Source organism: Sinocyclocheilus rhinocerous, unplaced genomic scaffold (genome assembly GCF_001515625.1).
Source record: "Sinocyclocheilus rhinocerous isolate Xijiao unplaced genomic scaffold, SAMN03320098_v1.1 scaffold2002, whole genome shotgun sequence".
In the NCBI taxonomy this organism is placed as follows: Eukaryota; Metazoa; Chordata; class Actinopteri; order Cypriniformes; family Cyprinidae; genus Sinocyclocheilus; species Sinocyclocheilus rhinocerous.
In genome coordinates, this window is record NW_015633538.1 from 10127 (window position 1) to 16800 (window position 6674).

At 36.0% G+C, this 6674-nt stretch overlaps 1 long non-coding RNA gene across 1 annotated transcript; it reads left to right on the top strand.

Moving 5' to 3' along the window:
• The first annotated feature begins 790 nt into the window (after window positions 1–790).
• On the top strand, window positions 791–1454 carry LOC107744314 (uncharacterized). Its single transcript, XR_001640470.1, has 3 exons — window positions 791–836; window positions 919–982; window positions 1216–1454. It is a non-coding gene; the product is annotated as an uncharacterized LOC107744314 (long non-coding RNA).
• Window positions 1455–6674: the final 5220 nt, after the last annotated feature.

Genomic DNA, 6674 nt, shown 5'->3' on the forward strand with positions numbered 1-6674 from the left:
GGTAGGGTTTGTTAGTAAAAACACTGTGACAACTGTGTTTCACAGGTTCTGAAGCCTGAAAACAAGGCTGTGTACTTTTTTTGATTCAAATCATCCCTATGGGATTGGTGATTCACGATATGTGAATGTCTTCAGGTTGCACTTACAAATATAGATATTATGTTCGCAGTTCAAGGTTTGCTGTTCGAAGTTCTCTGTTCATTGCTGTTTGTTCTCAGCATGATGTTCTGCATGTTTTGTTTATTCTGAATTTAAAATGTTGTTTTTGCAATGTAGTCAGTGGTCATTTTTGCTTTGGAACAAAGAAACTTGGCTCCTTTGTCCAATTTTTATGTTTATAATATTTACGGTTATAATATTAAAATAGTTATTCGATTTTGTTGCAGTAAATTTGATAAGCAGAATTACAAAAACAACGTTAGTTTTATTAGGTTTTCAAAAAACATAAGTTATTTATAACAACACACAATCTATATATGTTTGTCACATTCGTTCCAGGAATAACTTAATGATGTTCCGTTGTTTTAGAATGTTCCAAAACAGTTGGCCGGCTCCGTTGACTGTGTGGGATCTTCATGTTGATGGTGAGGAAAAAGGGAAAGTAAAAAAATCTTTAAATATATGAATGTTATTTTCATAAGAATGAAAACATGAAATGGTTGCCTGAACTTGACTGATGTTGTTTTTTTTTTTTTCAGTATGCTCTGTACATGGTCTTTGAGGCACCCTTTGATTTTACAGCTGTACGTCTTTTGTATAAAAAGATCTATTAACTATATAATATAATCTGGAAAATGGTGGTGCCTTATTCTGATGGAGAATTTTGCCATTGAAAGGTCTCTCTCTGTCTCACTCACTCAGTTTTTTTTTTTTTTGTACATCGGTCTATACATTTAACTTAAAATTAATTTGTTGCAGGAAACATGCTGCAGTTGATGTGCAGGTGCCACTTGAACAACATGACACTGAAATCGCCGACATGGTATGTTTTTATTGTCTCAAACAGGGGCACATGAGAGAAACAGAATTTCAAAACTTTAATTTACATGCTACATCCTGATTAAAACAAGGTATTATTGAGGACACTTCCAATCTGCCCAGGGACAACAGATGAAAATTAGCAGCTAAATCTGGTGCAAACCATCTCTTCTCTTGTGAGAAGTTTATTTAAATTTATTTAAATTTTTTTTTTTTTCGTACTCTTCTCTCATGAAGGAGCCATGGATGGTAAAAGACCTCTTGACCGCAGTTGGATGGCTGTGGAAAAACTGCCATGCCTTCAGAGGTTTTGTGGAAGAGCCGTGGTATCTGAAATGAAACAAGGAAGACCAGGAAAAGGCCCTTCAATTTAATCAGGCGGAAACGACTGATGACCGACAACTGGCCAAAAAGCCTTTCATATTTCGTTTCCAATTCAAGGAAGATATGGACGTTTTTCTTTGCGAGTGTCTGGACAACAGGCACTTCAGGGTTAACTCCATGTTTATGGAGTTTTGATTTATTTTAGTGTTATTTGAGAATTATTGTTAAATGTGTGCCTGCATAACTTCAATTTATTTACTTTATAAATTTTAAAGTAAATTATTTACTATTATGTAGTATTTTTATATAGTATTTTTAATTAATTGTATTTATTTGGAGCAGGTACAGCAGCTCACACTGGACTGAAACGCAAAATAAACGGAGCGTTGCAAATAAATTAGGAGCTATGGCCATGGAAAATATGTATTGCAAAAGTTGTTTTTACTTCATTCTTTTGCAATTCTTTATTTTTGTTTGTAAAAAGCAAATTTATTTTTTTCTCAGTTTCATTTTCTTTTCCAATACTTCAATTCTTTTGCAAGTAAATGTGGCCCTGTTTTGTACTTTTAGTCTGAGGCATAATGCCTTTTCCTCATACGACTGAGGTCAGAGGATCTCCTAAAATGTACACCGTATGTGTGTCGTTCTTCAATGATCAGATCTGCCCACACAGTTTCAGAAGAACCACAAAGTTAACATCCCACACAGTTTCAGAAGAACCAAAAAAAGTTCACATGTCACACAGTGAGCAATCACTTCCTGACTTACTGCATAAAAGTCAACTAAAACGCAGTGCTGCGTTTCACTCCAACTGAAACAGAGTTTGAGTGAAACGCAGCCCTAATGTCTGACAGAAAAGGTTCCTCCACAGTTTCAGAAGAACCACAAAGTTAACATCCCACACAGTTTCAGAAGAACCACAAAGTTAACATCCCACACAGTTTCAGAAGAACCAAAAAAAGTTCACATGTCACACAGTGAGCAATCACTTCCTGACTTACTGCATAAAAGTCAACTAAAACGCAGTGCTGCGTTTCACTCCAACTGAAACAGAGTTTGAGTGAAACGCAGCCCTAATGTCTGACAGAAAAGGTTCCTCCCACTTTCTAGAGACGTCGCACTCTTACAGGAACGTCCACATAAACTCATTTTGACAAACTGAGAAAGACAAAATATATGTCTCATCTGTGGTATAGTTGTGATTTCGATTTTTTTTATGGCTGAACCTAAGATACATGCAGAACATTTATCATGTAAGTTTTCGTAAAAAAAAAAAAAATTATATATATATATAGAGCCAACTTTTGTGTTTTAGATGTAAGTAGATGTAGATGTAAGTAGCCAAACATTTCATATCTGACAGCTGTTTTACGATAGAAATGTTAAAAATAATCAGGAATGCAAACTAATATAATTTCGCCATTTTCAGTTGACGTGATTTGTGTAATGTGTTTCGTAACTGTCAATGTGAGGGGACAAGAAACAATATTAACGAAGCCGTTTTCATCATATATTAGACATATGATTAATAACGAATGGGCACATATTGTGAATTTAATAAACTTTTTTATGTAGCTTTCCTGGTAGCCTTCAATAATGTAACTTGTTTAATAAAATGATTCATAAAACCTATAAATATCAGTCGACCATTTGTTTACTTTGTTCACTGACAAAGATGAAAATGAAAATACTATCAATCAAAGCAGAGAGCTGGTATTGGCAAATAATATACTGCCCACTGACATAGTTTTAAATTGTTATCCAATGTTTGGCCTTCAAACAGTTCCTCTTAAAATTGGCTATGACACAGTATTTTTGTTTGTTTGTGGAAAACTAAACCTAGTGAAGAATTGTTTAGGTCTCTGTATGACTGTGGATATGATGATGATTATGATTATAATTGTATAGTGAGATTATTAATATCATTAAGTTGTTCTACCATGATTACTCCGATTGGTTGATCGCAGGAAAAATAACTTCTCAAAGCTGTTGCTTGTGTTTTGAGACTTTGGGTTTGACTGAATCTGGACCATTCTCAATCTGAGGATTACACTTTAGTAATGTATATAAATGTATTATTCACAAATTATTTAAAAAGTTTTTCATGAGAAAGATGAATGTTGACACCGTGGCTTCACCCGGTTCACTGACAAAGATGAAAATGAAAATACTATCAATCAAAGCAGAGAGCTGGTATTGGCAAATAATATACTGCCCACTGACATAGTTTTAAATTGTTATCCAATGTTTGGCCTTCAAACAGTTCCTCTTAAAATGCAAATATTAGGGCTATCAAAATGGCTGAAAAACTAAATACAAATTTTATACTTAAATATTATTAATAGTACTCGAGTTATATCCAAATTTAAAAGTTATATAAATGTATTATTCACAAATTATTTAAAAAGTTTTTCATGAGAAAGATGAATGTTGACACCGTGGCTTCACCCGACGAGACAAAATACAACAGAACCACCTCTGATCTATAAAATGTTATCTGGCATAGCAAGTCAGCCCTGGGCCCATACAATATGCCCCCCCATATCATATCCTTATATTATAATCACATTGCACTTGAATAAAGTTCAAGGTGTAATCTGCCGATTGTTCTGCAGGTGACCGCATAAATCTGTCTTCTAAGATGCACTTAGGGCTTTACGATTATTCCAGAGCACTCGTAGATCTACGATGATTTTCAAGTGCTACTTAAATTACGATGCTTTTGGGAAACAGACCATAATATTAAGATCAGTCGTACGATCGTTTTTACGAACTTCTTAGGCTTACGAAGCTTTTGGGAAACGCAGCCCAGCTCGGTTAACTTAACATAGGCCCTATTGTTGATTTTTCTGAAGTAAATAACATTACGTGGATCGTGCTTCACAAGCTGTTTTATATACGGTATATTCTTAGGCTAATCTTTTGGGAAACGCAGCCCAGCTCGGTTAACTTAACATAGGCCCTATTGTTGATTTTTCTGAAGTAAATAACATTACGTGGATCGTGCTTCACAAGCTGTTTTATATACGGTATAAATGCTTGGAAATAATATTTAACGTTTTTAAGTCCATTATTTGTAGCATGCAAGCCACCAAATAATCGCAGCTTTGTGCTTTGTTATTACAAAATGCCTACTGTCAATTTTATGATAAAATATATAGAATAAAAGTGTTTTTACGCTCTTTAATTTGTAGTGAGATAATTCACCAGTAGTGGCATATGAATCAATGATATTTTCCTCTTTAACTGTGAGGGCAGATCTGACATAATTGAACACCCACACAAAACTGTGTTTATAGAGGTTTATATGATCAGATTTTCTGCCAGAGAGTGCACAAATACATTCAATTTGTTAGTTTTACTGCTGTTTATTTTATCAGAACTCTCAACAACACATTTATCATTAAACACATTTTTAATTAATCATGCTTTATGTGCCAAAAAAAAAATGTCCGGGGAGCAGTTGGGGGTTCGGTTCTTGCTCAAGGGTCTCACCTCAGTCGTGGTATTGAGGGTGGAAGAGAGCGCTGTTCATTCACTCCCCCCACCGACAATCCCTGCCGGACCTGACACTCGAACCCGCAACCTTCGGGCGATGATTGTTAGAATATATCACGCTCTCTGCCAGAATATTTCTGAGTTTGCCTGTTTGCGTTCCTTCCTCACTTCTCTGTCTTCTCTTTAGTCTTTCCTCTCTCTGTATCTCACCGTATGCATGCATGCGCACATACGTATATCTCTTCTTGGGTTCAAATGGTGAAAGATGGTGGAGGCCTCCTCAGACCCAAGTTATTGAGTTCGGTCTGTCCTTCTCGCAGGGTGAAGATATCATTCTGCCAGATGTACTCCTAATATGTCCAGAACTTCCTGCCCATATTCCCATTTTATATAACACACATATGTAATCCATATCTTATTGGTTGAATTGGGTACACCACCTCTCATAATATGTCTGTATATACCATTGTATAAGACAATAAAAACAAAGTTAGGCAACCTCAGATTTTTTTGTCTGCCTTGCCTTTCTTCCCGCCCGTTACACTCTGGGGGACTGAGAATATTTTGGTGATGACGAGACATAACGGGATTAATTTTTAACAATGTCCAAAAAGCATATTCTGCTTGTTGGTTGGGCCACATGACATTGATTTTGAAAACATACATACATTACATTTCAAACATACAACAATACATTTCAAATGTTAATAAACTGTGAAGAACTTTCTAAGAAATAATAGATGAGATTATAATAATAGAATAATAAGATTATGCCGAACTACTTAAGGTTTTATTTTCAAGAAATTCATTGATTTAACAAACCTGCTTTCTTCATTATATCAGGGCAGTTGTATCAACCTGAAATTTTTGACTTTATGCCACCCAAAAAACATCAAAATGACTTAATACAACCATTAAAAGCATGCACAATTGCACATAATAGAAGAAGTGTATCTCAAGTAATTTATATGTATGCTACCATTCAAATATTTGGGTCAAAAGCCTAAAGCTGCATTTGTTTGATCACAAATACGTTCATTCACTCACCCCACCGACAATCGCTGCCGGACCTGACACTCGAACCCGCAACCTTCGGGCGATGATTGTTAGAATATATCACGCTCTCTGCCAGAATATTTCTGAGTTTGCCTGTTTGCGTTCCTTCCTCACTTCTCTGTCTTCTCTTTAGTCTTTCCTCTCTCTGTATCTCACCGTATGCATGCATGCGCACATACGTATATCTCTTCTTGGGTTCAAATGGTGAAAGATGGTGGAGGCCTCCTCAGACCCAAGTTATTGAGTTCGGTCTGTCCTTCTCGCAGGGTGAAGATATCATTCTGCCAGATGTACTCCTAATATGTCCAGAACTTCCTGCCCATATTCCCATTTTATATAACACACATATGTAATCCATATTCTTATTGGATAAACCACTACGCCAACCCTTACAGTGTATCTATATAATCTACTGATGTAATAATATACTTCGAAGAAGTTTGTGGACAGATACTCCATGTTCATGACTCTTCCCATGGGCTCATGAGTGATGGGAACTGAGAATACTTTGGTGACGACGAGAAATAACGGGGTCACTTAAAGGGGTCATATGATGCGATTTCAATGTTTCCTTTCTCTTTGGAGTGTTACAAGCTCTTGGTGCATAAAGAAGATCTGTAAAGCTGCAAAGACTAAAGTCTCAAATCCAAAGAGATATTCTTTATATAAGTTAAGAGTTAACCACGCCTGCCTAAAACGCCTCGTTCTAACACGCCCCCACATGTCTACCTCACTATGTGAGAAGATTTGCATAACGCCGCCCAAATGTTCACGCAAAGAAAGAAGGCGTAACTTATATTCTCGCTGTAGTATTGTTG